This window comes from Canis aureus, chromosome 16, assembly GCF_053574225.1.
Source record: "Canis aureus isolate CA01 chromosome 16, VMU_Caureus_v.1.0, whole genome shotgun sequence".
NCBI lineage: Eukaryota > Metazoa > Chordata > Mammalia > Carnivora > Canidae > Canis > Canis aureus.
In genome coordinates this window covers 6,632,741-6,649,587 of record NC_135626.1, presented here as the reverse complement: position 1 = coordinate 6,649,587, position 16,847 = coordinate 6,632,741, and the positions used below count along the sequence as shown (strand labels likewise).

At 51.9% G+C, this 16,847-nt stretch overlaps 1 long non-coding RNA gene across 1 annotated transcript; it reads right to left on the bottom strand.

Moving 5' to 3' along the window:
* Window positions 1-219: 219 nt before the first annotated feature.
* LOC144285233 (uncharacterized) lies at window positions 220-12,491 on the bottom strand. The gene is made up of 3 exons (XR_013353582.1): window positions 12,346-12,491; window positions 6,884-7,041; window positions 220-4,048 (listed from the first exon to the last, which is right to left on the bottom strand). It is a non-coding gene; the product is annotated as an uncharacterized LOC144285233 (long non-coding RNA).
* Window positions 12,492-16,847: the final 4,356 nt, after the last annotated feature.

Below are 16,847 nucleotides of genomic sequence, written 5' to 3'. Positions count from 1 at the left end.
TCGGAAGTTTATTTTCTCGCACTGACTTACCGAAGAAACTGAGTCTGTTGTCCTGTTAGATGGCCACAGAAGACAGATTTATCTGTTTTCTTTCTCATGGTGTCATCTAACTTGTTTCTCCGTCCACATATTTCCTGTGAACTAGACGGTGAGCCCCTTTCCTCTTTAACTGGCTGTCTTATGGAGAAGTAATTCACACACCATAAAATTCACCCTTTTAAAGTAGACAATTTAATGGTTTTTAGTATGTTAACAGAGTTGTGCAACCACCACCATATTCAACTTCAGGACATTTTCATGAGGCCAAAAAGAAACCACATCCCCATTACCAGTCACTCCCCATTATGCCCTCCTGGCAACTGCTAGTCTTTTCTCTCTCTCTGGATCACCTATCTACTCTGGACATTTCATATAAATGGAATCAGAAAATATGAAGCCTTTTGTGACTGGCTGCTTAGCATATTTTCAAGGTTCATCATGTTATACCATGTATCAGCACTCCATCCCTTTTTATCAGCAAATAATATTCCATTTGAAAGTAGCCTATTTTTTTAATCCATTTATCCACTGAGGAGCATTAGCGTTCTTCCTCTTCTTGGCCCTTATGAATAATGCTGCTATAAACATTCATGTGTGTTTGGGTAAATATATGTTTTCAATTCTCTTGGGTGTTTATACATATTCCCAGGTCATACATAATACTGTGTTTAACATTTCAAGGAACCACCAAACTGTACTCCAAAGGAACTGTGCCAGTTCACCAGCACACCAGCAATGCATGAAGGTCCCAACTTCTCTACACCCTTGCCAACACTTGTTATTGCCCATCTTTTTAGTTTAGTCACTCTAGTGGGGGTGAAGTAGCATCTCGTGGTTTTGGTGACTAATGGCGTTGAGCATCTTTTCATATGTTTAGTGTAATTTGTATGTCCTCCTTGGAAGAATGTCTATTCAAATCCTTTGCCTGTTTTTAAATTGTGTTATTTGTTTTTTATTATTGAGTTGTAAGAACTCTCTATAGCTTCTGGACACAGATCTCTCATCAGACACATGATATACAAAATTTTACTCTCATTCTGTCGGTTATCTTTTCACTTTTGGTGTTCTTAAAAGCACAAAGTTTTAAATTTTAGTGAATTCTTATTTATCTATTTATTCTTTTATCCCTTTGCTTTAGGTGTCCTATGCCTAATCCATGGTTATGAAGATTTACTTTTACATTTTATTTTAAGAGTTTTAGGGATAAAACTCAGCGGTTTAACACCTGCCTTCAGCCCAGGGCATGATCCTGGAGTCCCAGGATTGAGTCCCACATCAGGCTCCCTGCATGTAGCCTGCTTCTGCCTCTGCCTGTGTCTCTGCCTCTCTTGCTCTTGCTCTCTTTCTCTTTCTCTGTGTCTCTCATGAGTAAATAAATAAAATATTTTTTTTAAAAAAGAGCTTTGTAGTTTTAGCTCTTACATTTAAGAGCTTTTGTATATGGTGTGAGGTAGGGATCCAATTTCATTTTTTTGATGTGGGTATCCGGGTGTTCATACCATTTGTTGAAAAGACTATTCTTTCCCTATTGAATGGCTTCATACCTTTGTCAGAAATCAATTGAACATAAATGTATGGGTTTACTTCTGGACTCTCTCAACTCTATTCCATTGATCTATAGTTTATCCTTATGCCAGTGCCACACAGTCTTGATTCCTGTAGCTGTGTAATAACTACTAAAATCAGAATGTATGGGTTCTCCAATTTTGTTCTTCTTTGTCAAGATCATTTGGCTTTCTGGGTCTTTCACATCTCTGTATCCATTTTAAGATGAACTTGTCAATTTGTTGCCAAAAAAAGCCAATTGGAATTTTGATAGGAATTTCATTAACTCTATACATCTGTTTGTTGGACTTGCCAACTCTAAATGTAAACTTTGAATTGTATTGGACCCCAATGATCTAGAGTTCTGACCCCAAGCATCCACAAAGCCCCTGCCCTGAGCAGCTCTCAAGGGCTGCAGGGCCCATATGTTTCTGTAGCCAACCCAAGACCCTGAGAGCTTCCAGGCAATCTGCTGTTAGGTCTCATCTACCCCCATCCTTCAGTTGACTTTTGGAGTCAAAATGCAGAAGTTAACATTTCCTTATGTTAAACTCCTTTTGTAAGTTGTGGATACCAGGGCCAGGGAAATCTTCATGATTCTTAATTCTGCCCAAGCAGGGAACCAGCATCTCCCCCAGCTGAGGCCCAACAGAGCTGATAGCCCTCACAAGTCCTTCTCCCTATCTGACTGCAGCAGAGCCTGTTCTACTTTCTGGGTCATTTAGTCCTTGTTCTTCACCCACAAAGTCACTCATCTCTGAGGAGTGGTGGGGGTGGGGGTGGGAGGGTTCCCAGGCAACAAAAACCATCACTGAGTATATGATCCCAACCCTATTTCTCTGTCTTGTAAATCTCTCATTCAACTATTCAGCAGGTCTATGACTGAGCTGTGCTGGGCACTGTGGGGAGTGAGGACTCAGGACCCTGCATCCAGAAACTCCCAGACCAGGGGGCTGACAAGAGCCGCCATCTTTAAGCCTCTGGGCTTAAAGATGTGTGCCTAGTTCCCCTGAAAGTTCAGTACAACACCATGAAGCATTTGTTGTCATTACTATATCTATATCCAAAAAAATATTAATTGAGCAGCTGCTCAGTGCGTGGCCTGTGCAAGGGGGTGGATGCTCAATGCTGACAAAGACTCCCCAGGTCCCTGCCTCCTTGGAAATGGTCCCCAGTAGGAGAGGCAGACGTAGAACAAGAAAGACAAGGGAAGGAGGGTCACAGCACGCAGTTAACACCATAGCTGACAAAACAGAAGAGAAAAGTAACAGGAGGGACCTACCTCAAGTATGTTAATTGGCAAAGGACCCTCTGAGGAGGCCATACTGCCACCAAGACCCCAAGGATGAGAAGGAGTGTGGAAAAAGAACGCGTGGTAAAGCATTTCTGGTAGGGGAACCACGAGCACATAACCCTGAGGTAGGGGCTGGACAAGAGGTTGGGGTGGCAGAGGTGCAATGAGCAGGGGTGCAGCATGGAGGCGACGAGGCCAGAAGGGTCAGGACAGATCATACAGGTTGGGGAGCCCTGGCCAAAAGCAGGAAGGAGGACGGAGGCTATTGAGGGTTTAAGCAGGGGCATGACATGCTCCACATTATGTGTTTAAAACAATCACTCAGGCCCCTCTATAGAGTCTTCCAGAGGAAGATGACGCTGACCTCCCTGGGTGGTGGTCAGGGGTAGAGAGAGATGTGGATTGACGTGGATAGAGCCAATAGGCTATGGTTGGAAGCACATAGAGAGGAAAAGAGAGGAAGCAGAGATGGCCCTCGGGCCCCTGTCCAGGGTGACGGCAGAATCCTAAAACAGACTTCTCGGCTCCCATCTTGTCTACTTCTCCTTTCTGGGTCAGAGATGCTTCCAGAGCTTCAAGCCAAGCTATGTCCACCCATGATAAGGAAGGTGGGACCGTTCAAGAGGCAGGCAAACCCTCCACTCATCCTCTCTTTCCTGCTGCCCTGCCTGGCAGGAGAGGCGGGGAGGCAGCCCAGCTTCGAGTCCACCAACTAGCTGTGAGGCCTTGGGTGGCCACAGTCCTGCCCGGAAAGCTTTATGGCCACTGGCTCCGGTTGATGGGGAGGTGGGTGGTCAGCAGCCCGTCACGGCCCTCAGCTTAGACACAGAATTAAGCAGAAGGTCCCCGACCTGGACTGAAGACAAACGGGGAATCATTCATTCATTCGGTGCCTGCAGAGCCCCATCAGGTGCCAGCATGTCCCAGGCACTGATGAAACAGCCACAAGCTCCCGACCTCATGGGGCACACATCCTAGGGGGGAGTTGACAGCAAGTGAGAAAAACGCGCCGTGCAATGGACGCCAAGATGCATGAGCTACACAGATCTTGCTCCAAGCACCACGTGGTTGGGATGAAAACAGTCCACACCTCGCCACTGTTGCTACTGGGCAATCGGGGTCATCCTCGTCTCCTGCTTCGTCTCCCCTCTTGCCGTGATTGTCCGGGACCTCGAGACAGGCAGAGAAACTGAGGCAGCTGGGAATGCCATGGGGCTCCATCTGACAATGGCTGGGGGCGGGGCAGGTGTGGGAAGCAGAGGTGGGCCTGGGAGCTCTCCCACAGGCCCGAGCAGTGCCTCCCTCGTCCCGGAGTAAGCATGTGATTAAGTAATCTTATTATGAAAGTCCCACATGATCAGACTCCTGGGCTACACTTTGAATGAAATTAATTCCAAGGTTCAACCAAGTCCCTGGGTGTTTTCCTTCCAGGGAAGGTAGTAGGAGGGAAATGAGGTCTGTATGTTCCAGAACCCCGAGGAACAGGCCCCAAGTCCCGATGCTGCTGGAGGCAGGGGCGGGGGCTGGAGGAGAGGGTTCAACCGGTCATTGCTCACCCCCAAACCCCAGCCACCTTAGTACATGTTCCCACTTGGATGCCCCAAATGCCAAAAATGGGTTCCTTGTTGCCCTGCCCATTGACACCACCCAGAAACACGTTTCTTCTCTGGGACCCCTCCCTCTGCAAATGATTTCATCCTCTCAGCTGTCGTCTCAGGACCTTGGGTCCACCCTGCCCGAAGCCCCCTCGTCCTGTCACCAGGTCCATCCGACCCCAGACACTCCTCAAATGTCTCCCCTTGTTTCTGTTTCTACAGCCTCCTCCTCAGCCCCAGCTCTACAGCCTGGAGCCTCCTCACAGACACTTCCCGCTCTAGACTCTTCCATGGCTCCCCCTGCATTTGAAATGATCCCCCTCCCATCCCAGGTGCGAGATCCCAAGCTGGGCACTGCGGAGACCACATCTCCAGCCCTCAGAAGTGCTGCCCCTGCTCTGCAGCCTCAGCAGATGGGACTCCCCAGGGGGAGATGGACATGCCATGCACCCCCTACCTGAGTCCCACCACCCTCCTCCGAGGGACAGCCAGGTATCGGGGGAGATGGGAAGAGACCACCAGCCCAGACAGGCAAACAGCTTTAATGAGAGCCCTCGTTCTACCGATGGGAACTGCACACCCCAAGTACAGGAAAATGGGGCTTGCAGTGCTCACTCATCACTGCGTCCCCAGCACAGGGCCCTGCACACAGGAGGAGCTCAAGTGATGCTCCTAATGAATGTTGATGCTTTATCCCATCCAGCTGCCTCCTCACATGGTGGAGGGAGATGCCAGCAAAGGCCTGCATGGATCCAGGGGTCAGCATGAGCTCTCCTGGCCTCACAGTACGAGGCAGATGTGACTAGTGTGGGAAGGAAAAGGGCATTCTAGAAAGGGACACAGAGTCAGCAAAGACAGAGGGCGGAAAGGAATGTGGATCTCCTGAGAGGGCCCCATCAGCCTGGCCCCTCCTCAGTGCTCTCAGATAAATAATACGGCTTCCTGTCTCTTACAGATGAGTAGAATAAATGGTTAAATTCTTCCCTCCAGGTCCTACAGTCAGAAATTCTAACCTGAGTCAGAGGCCCAGAGCCCTTGGATCATCGCTGAACTGAACACCTCCCCACCTGGCTTTCTCTTAGCAGTGGGGTTTAGAATTTGTATGCACAGGAATGAACTTTACATGAAATAGGGTTTCCTGTAGTCTGAATTAAAACTTCCCCCTCTGGTATATTCTCCTATTACTGGGACGTGCAGCCCCAGTTCTTGATCTCTGGCCTGAGATCAAGAGAGGGCCTGAGCATCAAAGGAAGTGTGTGCTAGAAGGAGCCTGGAGCCATTCCATGCTGAGGACAGGGCAGGTGAGGTGGAGGGGGAATGAAGAAAGGACAATCCTGTCCAGGCACCACCAATTCAGTTGGGGGTAGGAGATGGATCCCCAAAGAGCTGGAACAATTGACAATGTCAGGGCAGGAGTGAGAAGTCATCCATCCATCCATCCATCCATCCATCCATGCATCCATCCATCCATGCATCCATCCATTCAACAAATACATTGACTGAGCCCACAGTCTGATGAAGTGACAAACAGGGAAGCAGGTAATTACAATCCAGTGCTGTGACAGGGGACATACAAAGCACTGGGGGAGCCCAGAGGAGGCACCCGATCTAGCATGAGGTTGGGGTGGAGTAGTCAGGGAAGGCTTCCTGGAAGAGGTAATGTCTAACCTGAGACTTAGGGGGCAAGCAGGACTTAGCCAGACTAAGAGGTGAGGAAAAGCAGCTCAGACTGAAGGAACCCAACAGCACCTACCTACACCCAGAGGTGTGGTTCCGGCCTTCAGAGACCAGAACAGCTCAGTGTGGCTGAAGCAGAGAGCAGGGCAGCATGGAGGGGATGGAGTGGGGAGGGGTGCATTTTCAGAGGAGGGTGTCTGGGGCCAGATCTGCCAGGACCTTGGGAGACACAGTTAAGAGTGGATCTCTACACAAGGGCAGCAGGAGCCTGTCAATACTTCTTAACACAGGAGACATGTGGCTAGATTTCCTGTTTAGAAAGATAACTCGGGCTTCTGATGAGGATAGGCGGGGTTATTCTGACCAGGCTTCTATATAGTAACTTGAGTTGAAATATCTATACCTAACGCAGAGATACAGATATATTAGGGATAGCCTCAAACGTTTACAAAAGAATGAGAAATTTCCAACCAAACCTAAAGGAAAAATAGGAACTCAGAGCAGGAGTGCACATGGAGGCTTCTTCTGCCTAAGGAAAATTTCCAAGCTGAGAGAAGCCTTGCCTTTGCCAGCTGCAGAAAAATGGGGGTGGGGGTGGGGAGAACAGAAACCAAAGCCCAGGACCCACAGTCTCACAAAAGACTTTCCCACAGTTAGCTGGGACCCCCAGGGTCTCCTGGGGAGAGGGTTAGGGTCTCCCTTGGGGAGAGGGTGATAAGAAGTGGACCAGTACCTTCTGAGGAAACAGCTGGGTTTGAATGACTCAGGCATCTCAGGGAAGCTCCAGCTTGTTAGGTGGGCCCGGACAGGTAGTACTTCCAAGTGCATGGTTGATGCAAACAAAATCCTGCTATGAAGCGAAGCAACTTCGTCTCATGCTCTAGACTGTCCCTGTGTTTAATTTTTCAAATACTGTGATCAATGCACCAAGAAAACCAGGCATACAAGGAAATAAGACACCATGAGAAAACAAATGAATGAAAACACTTAGAGACATACCTGCAAAGATGTTCAGGTGTGGGAATTAACATAAAACAATGGTGCTTACGATATTTAAAAAAATTAAAAGATAAGTGTGAAACATCACCGGAGAACATAAAACTCTAAAAAGTGACACAGCAAACTGACAAAAGAACCAAACAGTAGCCCTAGTAATGAACATTATGATAATGGAAATTTAAAACTCAGAGACGTTAGGGGCTCCTGGCTGGTTCAGTCAGTAGAGAGTGTGACTCTTGACCTAGGGGTCATGAGATCAAGCCCCACTGCAGGTGTAGAGATTACTCAAAAAAAAAAAAAAAAAAAAAGTCTGAGGCTTCATTTCTTGAACCTGTATGTCTCATACACATTGGTTTCTAATCATTCATTAAATATTAAATTGCATGTTTGTTTTTCACTGTGCTGCAAAGCTGTATTTTTATAATTTATGCATTTCCTGCATGTGTGTTGTATTTCAAACTGATGAGGCATAGAGAGCACTCAGTGGCTGGGTTTGAGAATGGATTAAATGCAGCCAAAGAAAGAATTAGGTCAAAAGAAAATATCCTGGATGCACTGCAGAGAGACACAGAGATGGGCAAAAGGGGAGGGTAAGAGACAGAGAGGGTAGGCAAGATAAAGTCTGATCAGAGCCCTGGAAGAGAGAGAAAGGAACAGAGACAGTGTTTAGGAGACAGTGGCTGATAATGTCCAGGACTGATAAAAGACACCAAACCACAGGGGCGCCTGGGTGAGTCAGTCGGTTAAGCATCTGACTCTTGATTTTGGCTCAGGTCCTGATCTCAGGGTCATAATACTGAGCCCACAACAGGCACAACTCTCAGTGGGGAGTCACCCTGGACTTTTTTCTCTCCCTCCGTCTTTGCTTCTCCCCCTGCTCAAGTGTTCTCGCTTTCTAAAACAAATACATAAATCTTAAAAAAAAGAAAAAGACACCCAACCATAGATTCGAGACACCTAAAAAGTCCCCAGAGAGATAAATAAAAAGAATCCACACTTCCACCCAACATAGCGAATCCGCAGAAACCCAAAAGTAGGGCAGCCAGGGTGGCTCAGCAGTTTAGCGCCGCCTTCAGCCCAGGGTGTGATCCTGGAGACCCGGGATGGAGTCCCGCGTCGGGCTCCCTGCATGGAGCCTGCTTCTCCCTCGCCTGTGTCTCTGCCTCTCTCTCTCTCTATGTCTCTCATGAATAAAATCTTTAAAAAAAAAAAGAAAGAAAGAAAGAAATCCAAAGGTAAGGAGAGAACATACCTAGCAGCAGTCAGAGGGAAAAAGCCAGATTCACCTTCCAGGGAAGTCTGGCTGGGCCGACAGCCGACTTTTCCACAGCAGCCATGGAAGTCGGGAGCCCTGGGAAGTAGCACCCACCTGGAGTCTCCTATGCAGTGAAAGGACACTCTGGCTGCCAGCCAGAGGCTGAGCAACCGGCTGGAAGCTGGGACAACGGTGGCCAGGACCAGATCAGCAACGGGGAAGGAGATGGGTGGACAGATCTGGGAGAGGCCGAGGACCCAGAACTGGGGTGATTTGGTGATGACTTTTTGTGATGGAGGAGGGCAAGAAGAAGCAGGGTGAAGGTCAAGTCTGGCAAGGGGGCTGCTTGGCTGGACGGGCCCTGCTGCCATGAGATGAAACAGGAGGAGCAGGTTTAGGGGGTTGGTGGGCTTAGTTTGGGAAACTTAGTTAGTTTCGCCGCAGAAAATCAAGTCCATTGGTACCCAAGGGATGGGAGGCTCCTGGGCAGGAGGAGACAGGAAGGATTCCCTGGGGGAAGAGGTAGTGCAATCAGCTCTTAAGGGCAGGCAGCAGAAAGGGGAAGATCTGCGAGGCGGCAGCCTGGAGAGCACAGCACCCACGGCTCCAGAAGGCAGCAAGGGTGACGGGAGGCCACGGGAAAGGGCCAGGCCCGGCAGGGAGACACAGCGGCAGGCCGCTCCCTAGGAGCATCAGCAACCCGCAGAGCTTGGTCCATAACAGGTGCTCGGCCCACGCGTGCTGAGCAAGCCAAGCGAGAGGTGCCGGCACACAGTCGGTGGTTGTGGTTGGTGTCAGTGGTGAGGCCAGCACTTAGCTGGTTTCCTTCTTCCGTCCTGGTGCAGAAAGCCACACCTGCTCCCCTTCAGCCAGGATTCCCTAACCATAATTATGCCTCCCGCAAACACCAGTGGGAATAGCACCACGTTGGGAAACTGAGGCAGTCACAAGCAAAGATTGCTTGACAAAAGATTGTTTGGTTGTTGTTGGTTGTTGGGTTTTTTTGTTTTGTTTTGTTTTGGGTTTTTTGTTTTGGTTTTGGTGGGTGGAAAAACAAGTACCCAGCCCCTCCTGTCTGGCTCCCTACCACCCCGACCGCCTCCCATCCTGCAAAGGCCTTCCACGGAGGGAGGTGCCTACATTCCCATCTCTCCCTGTCACGAAGAGGAAAGCATGAGCCCAGCCTGGCTGGCATCCTCAGGAGTGCCACCTCTGGAGCTAAATGCACAGCCATGTAAGGACAGAGACCCTGTCCTCCAGGAGTGAGAACCCCCAGGGTTCCCCACAGCCCACGAGAGTGGGAGAACCGATGCTTCCCGGAGCCCTCCTGCTCCCGCCTGCCTCGAGGCTGCTCATTTCCACAGAATCTGTGGGCTGAGACTCTGGCGTGTGACTCACCTCCCTCCCCTCCTCTCCCTGAGTAAATGTCAAGTAACATTAGCTACCCCATCTCCCTCAGCAACAGCCCCCCTCATTTTTGGTGGTGCTGTTTACCTCGGCTGGATCAATCAGCGTTCGGGGAGAAAATAGAAACCCTTTTAGATCCAATTAATGAAAATCGGGCAGCAGGAGTTGCCTGTTTAAAATTTCACTACCTGCACAAGGGAAGGACTGGAAAGACAGGGGTGGGGGAAGGGGGAGAGCCGTCTGGGCCCCACTGCCAAGCCAGGACCCAGCCAGCATTCGGAAGAGAAACCCCAATTTCTGAGGGAGAGAGCTGGCAATGCCCCCAAACTGGGTCCCGGTCAAACACTGCCCTTGTGGGCACAGAGCCAGAAGCGGCCTCTTTGCTGCTTCTTTGGATGGCAGGTGGGGAAGTGAGGATGGAGATGGAGGGAGGTGGTTTGCACTTCAGATGAGAGCCAGGGATGCGGAGTGAGAGCCCTTGGGGGAAACTCAGGGTCCTCCATTTGCATCAGAACACAAGCCTAGCTTGGTGAGGGGCTTCCCTCTGCCACCAGGACCCTAACCCCAAGGAGGTACAGTTTTATTCCTAATCCACTGTGTTCTAGGAATCATGCTGGGGGCTGGGGCCTCCACCACCAGGCTCATGGTCCTGTCTGCCACATAATGGTCAAAGGCAGACAGACCTGGCTCTGACCCCGGCTCAGCCACAGCCAGCTGCATGACCTTGGGCTAGTGGCTGATCCTTCTGAGCCTTACAGTTTTCATCTGTAAAATGGGGTCATAATTGCATGCTTCATAGGGAGTTTCCTTGTTCTTGGGCATCTGTGACCTGGCTCATGGGACCTACCCCCATACACAGCCATTTGAGGTGGAGACTATGACTTGCCCATGACTGAGCCAGGATTCCACACAGCTCTGCCGAACCCCTGAGCAGGGCCACCCAGAACCTCAGGATCGCTAGGACCCAGCAATCCCACCCACCAGACCCAAAGCCACCAGGCAAGGCTTCTCATTCATCGTATTATGTCCCATGGGCAGCAAAGGGCCCAGAGCAGGTGCACCAGGGATGTCGTTTGGAAGGATGAAAGAGTGAGTTTTACAGTCTTCAAAGTGTTTGGCACATCCTTTAGGTGACAGTAGGAAAGAGGCAAGCGATCTCTGGGCCTAGTTTGTCTGTCAAGTGGGAATTGAATCAGATGCCTTTTGGACCCACTTCACATCCCTCTGGCTTCATCTCTGCTCCAGGTGAGCTCCAGGTGGGGACAGGTGCAGGCAGGCTCAGACTCTGCACACAGACCCTGTGCCCCCCACCCCACCCACACATCCTTCTGCTCACTCTGTGCAGCGTGGGGCACCAGGGGGAGCCATCCCAAAGGCCTGCATAGAGGGAGTGCAGGGGACTTCGAGCCCCCAGGGCCGTCCTCCATCAGTGCCCCTGTAGAAGGTGCTGGGTAGCTTCCCATATGGCAGCAGAGGGCCCAGCAGGATAGAGGCCTAGCTGCCTGTAGTGATTATCAGCCCTGTCACCCCCAGCCCTGTGTGGGCTTCTCTGGGTGGGCTCACTCCCCTGTCCCCTCCTGCTGCCCCCTTGGAGCACTCCCCAGCAAAGGATGCACACCCGGGTCCTCACCAGGCTCTGCTTCCAGGGCAGCTCAGGCTAAGACAGAGGCAAATGCTAATCATGGCCTGACGAGCATATGTGGTGACGACGCAAGAGGATGGTGGCACAACTGGAGTCCAAGCACGGCAGACATGTGACAGGCCCGGCATATAGCAGGTGCTCAATGAACAGGTGCGGCTTCCCAGGGCCAGGGAGGCATCCATCATTCACTGCAGGCACGGTTGACAGAGCACCAGTCTTGTGCCGAGCCAGGGCTTGGCTCAGAAATGGCACGGTTGCCACCCACGAGGGCCACAGCCTCCCAGGGCAGACAGACAAGTCAACGGGGGGCGGGGATATAAAGCCAAGTGACGGTGGTGATATCAAAGCAGCAAAAGTGAGTGGGCGCAATGAGAGAAGACAGAAGGGTACCCCCTGAGCCCCCTGAACCCCCTAAGCATGGTGGTGGAGAAGGGTCCAGATGTGGGGAGGGAGGAGGGGACGGGGTAAGGGCAGGGCAGGGCAGGGACAAGGCTGGAGAGGCCCAGAGCCCTGAGCTTCCAGCAGACCATGTCCCTGCCAGCCCAGCCTTCGCTGCCAGAAGCACCTGGGCCAGTGCGGCACAGATGTCCCTCCACCCTGCCAGTGGCAGCTGGGGCTTTTGTGAAGTGCCCGGCTTCAGAGGGGTGCGTGCAGGGGGGACCCCAGATGTGCCCAGGTTCCACGCGACGCTGCCAGGTTCCAAACGGCCTGACAGAAAAGGGAGGCTGTCCCATGCCAGCCAGAGCCAAAGGCCCTGCCAACGCCCTGGTGTGGATGAGAGGCCACATCCAGAATACCCTGTGCAGCTGTGCGGCTCAGCCTGGCTCAGCAGGGTCCAGCAGCAATGACAGAGCACCCCCGGGGGCAGGGATGCAGGGCCGCGCTCACCCACCTGCACGTGTAGCGTGAGTGGCGGAGAATAGGAGTTCCTCTCCCACTAACTGCTCAGCCACTGCTGGGGCTCCGCTCCACACAGTCGCTCAGGAACCCAGGCCACCAGGGGCTCCCCCGTCTGACGGCTCCCCATCTGCAAGGGTCACTGAAATAGGAGAAGAGACAACAGGGAAATGGGAGCCCCAGCCTGGAGGGGACACTTGTCACCTCACCTCTCCACCCATTGGCCAGGGAGTGTGAGGAGTCAAGCAGAAGTTCGGTGGGTGAGTGCGGATCATCTCGACCACAACAGCAATGTGACCCCTTAGGCTGGGCCCCAGCCCTAGTGGCCACAGGGGTGGGGGGTAGAATGCAGCTCAACCTCCCAGAGTCTCCATTTCTTCTGTGGCAGAGTAGGGGCCAGGGTGGTCTCTACCTCCCCGAGCTGGAGTCGGCTTAGTTGAGAGGTCATATCAGCACAGTGCATCCCCCCGCACCCGGCCTATGAGCGGATGTCCTGTCTGTGGTTCTTCATCACCACCTTTGTTTTTTGTAGTTGTTATTTGTTTAAAATTTTAATTTATTTATTCATGAGAGGCACACAGAGAGAGGCAGAGACATAGGCAGAGAGAGAAGCAGGCTCCCTGCGGAGAACCCCATGTGGGACTCGATCCAGGGACTCTGGGATCACACCCTGAGCCAAAGGCAGATGCTCAGCCACTGAGCCACCCAGGTGCCCCTCGTCACCCCCTCAGACTACAACGATTATAAGTGGGAACTCCCGAAACATTTTATTGCATTTTCTCTTATTTTACAAAAAGGAGCTGGAAGATGCAAGGGCAGAGGCACAAGCCAAAAGGGAGGAGGGCCGGGTGTCGTCAGGGTAACGTGACCGAGGGCAGACATCACGAGACCCTCCAAGAGCCACAGATCCTGACACTCCTCTGGAAGTGCTCCAGATGAATTCCGGACAAGCAGGGTGGAAACCGTGAAGTGAAATGACAAAACTGAAACACACACAAAATCCTGGACCTGGCACTTTGACAACTGTTCCTAAAAAGACAAGGGGATTTTGTATGTTTTCCCATGTCGGGGGAAGAACAGCCCCATTACCACATTCAAGTCTGCGACACGTTCCCACACTCGCTCGCCGTGAGTTGGCTTCAGGAATATATATGTTGAAAGGAAGGGATTCCTGTCACAGGATGTCCCCCCAGGCACTGTGGGGTGGGAGGCAGAGGAAGTGATGACCAGCTCCAGTGGAAGCTGACTTCACAGAGGTAATAACATTTGGGGCTGGCCTGCGAGAGCAACAGGGTCACATGCTGGAGAAAGGGACACTAACAGACACTGAAGATCCTCTCGCCCCCAGCCATTCCCAAACCCCTGTTCCCCTGCCTGCCTCCCATCACAGAGGCTAAAAAGCCATGTGCTTATTTTCCTAGCATCCCTTAGAGCCAGAAGAGGCCATGGGGCCATGTTCCGGCCAATGGTATACAAGGCAAAATCTGCAGGGGCCTCAAGATCTTTTCCTCCCTGATTAAAGGGGAGAAGTCCCAGAGGAGAGCACTCTCTCACACCTTCACTATGCCTCTCATCACGCACACCTTCTCCCTTCCCACTTGGAGATGTGGCCCCATGAAGACGTGGAGTCCTGGGGCTGTGGCAGCCACTTTATCACCATGAGGTTGATGCTTGTTGCTATGGCAGCTTGTTATCACCATGAAGAGAATCAGAGAGGCAACTTAGAGTCTGATCCTGTGGCTAAATAAACCTGCAGACATCATTCCTGGTCTTGTTTTTATTTTTTTTAAAGTTTATTTATTTATTTATTCATAGACACAGAGAGAGAGAGAGAGAGAGAGAGAGGGAGAGAGAGGCAGAGACACAGGCAGAGGGAGAAGCAGGCTCCATGCAGGGAGCCTGACGTGGGACTCGATCCTGAGACTCCAGGATCACCCCCTGGGCTGCAGGCGGCGCTAAACCGCTGAGCTACCGGGGCTGCCCCTGGTCTTGTTTTTAAAGGTAAACTTTAGTGAGTCTAATGGTTTAAGCCCCTGGAAGTTATGTTTTCTGATACCTGAAGCTAAAGGCGTTTCTAAAGGATACAAGGTCCTGCCTCATGAGAAACTCCAAACAATGAGCAGACTTTGCTTCTAGAAGCCAGCCCAGGAATGTGCATAAATTCCCTTTCAGGTAAAGGATGTTTTCATTATATTATATGAAAACAGAACCAAGAGTGTCCCTAAATGATACCAAGTTCACAGGCATCTGGGACCCCTGGCCAGACCCCATACTGTCCCCAGTTTCTCTCTCCTGCACCTTGTCCCCCACCCCCACTGCACCGCCCTCCTCCACGACACACGGTTCTTAGACACACCAGGCTGTGTCCCACTTCCAAGCTTCTGTCACCAGGGCCCCACTTGGTGTGCCCAACAACTACCCTCCCTGGTCAGCTCGGGCTACTGCAACAGACCCCACAGACTCGGGGCTTCACCAGCACATACTTTACTCCTCCCGGTTCTGAAGGCTGGAATCGGGATCAGGGTTTCTGTGTGGTCAGGCTGTGTGGTGAGGACCCTCTTCCCGGCTCTCAGATGGCCGCCTTCCTGGATGTGTCCGTGGGGAGAAAGGTCTATCTCTTCCTTCTGAAGAGGTCACTAATCCCATTCTGAGGCCCCCCCACGGCCTGGTCTAAGCCTCACTACCTCCCAAAGGCCCCACCATCTCCAATACTGTCAACTTAGGGGGTCAGTGTTTCAACCTCTGAGTCCAGACAGAGGCCACAGGCCCTCCCAAGCCTGGGCGCCAGCCTCTCGCCACCTAGGCTGCATCCAAAGCCTCTCTTGGGTCTCCAGCTCCGGCCTCATGCCCAGCACTGAGCTTGGTACTGGTGTTATAGCTGCAAACAAGACGCGAGGGACAGACATCCACCCAGCACCCACAATTCACCAACTACCCCATTAACTGGGGCAAAGGAAGAAACGTCAGATGCCTAAAAAGCATGCAATGGGGAAGCCAGCCTGGGGGGTAGGAGAGAACCTCCCCAGAAACCTAACATTTAGACTGAGACACAAAGGGCACACTGAACTTCTTGCACTGGCTGAGGCGCACAGGTGATGGGCCTCTCTGAGCCTCAGTTTCCACCTCTGTGAAACGGGGCTCCTGGCAGGCCTCCCTCCCTGGGTCAGTGTGGGGCTCCAGTGGGATCCCATGGCGAGGCCCAGGCCTGAGTGTGTTAAGAGCTCGGCAAACAGGGACGCCTTGGTGGCTCAGTGGTTGAGCATCTGCCTTTGGCTCAGGTCCTGATCCTGGAGTCCCAGGATCAAGTTCCTCATCGGTCTCCCTGCGTGGACCCTGCTTCTCCCTCTGCCTGTGTCTCTCATGAATAAATAAACAAAATAAAAAAAAATTAAAAAAAAAAAAGAGCTTGGCAAACACATTACTCTTCAGGGAGAGTGGGGGTCTACTGGCCCCTTGTGACAAGCTAACTGGAGAAACAGCCTTTGCCTGAGTATCTGTGGGCCCGGGGGACCATGGAGTGATGGGTGCCATCTCTCCTGTTTGACCCTCAGGAAATGAGAGGCACCCTTCGGCCAAGTCAGGGGGCAGGATGTGGGGAGACAAAGCCCCAGGCCCAGGGCAGGCAGGCTGAGAGGGAAAGCAGGGGCCAAGCCAGGCCAAAGGGAGGTCAGGAGTTAGGGGTCAGAGGGGAGAGCCCAAGGCTGGGAGGGGCAGACGGTCCCAGGGTTGAGAGTCCCAGGCCCCAGAGTCAGACAGACCCAGGTGGGCTCCTACCCCGGACCCCAGCCCCCCTACCCAGCAATGCTCACACCTCCGTGGCCCTTCCAGTTTGCCTTCCGTTTCAGGAAGAAGTTCTGATGCCAAGGCCAGGGCCAAGGCAGCCCCCGGGACATGCTGTCACCCCACAGCTGGCCTGTGGCCTCCTCTGTTGGCCGTCTGCGTCTCACACCCTGGACTACGAGAGGTCAAGAGAAGGCTGGAGAAAGGTCATTCCCTCCGGGGTTGCCCGATTTAGCAGAAACACACAGAATGTCTAGTTACAACTGAATGTCAGATAAACAAATAATATGTTTAGTGCAAGCACGTCCCGCACTATTTGGGACATACTGGAACTAAAAAATTATTCACTGTTTATCTGAAATTTAAATTTAACTGGATGTGCTCTATTTATGAGGCAACCCCAATTCCATGATGTCCTTATGTCATGCCCTTCCTTAAGAGTCATCCGTGGCTCCTTGGTGCCTGAGGTCAAAGTGCAGCCTGCTGCACACATGACAGCAGAGGCTCATGTGGGGTGGCTCCTGTTGTGCCAGCCTCTGCAGGACAAGGCCGTGGAGCCCCGACGCGACCATGCATTTCACAGACAGCTCTGTGCCAGGCCCCATGCTGGGGACTGTGGACCCTCCCACTGTGCCTGCCCGAGGCTCCCTCCATGAATGAACCCTGTCCCCATCACAGGCTTCAGACTAAAAGGCATTTTTGTTGTTGTTGTTCTAA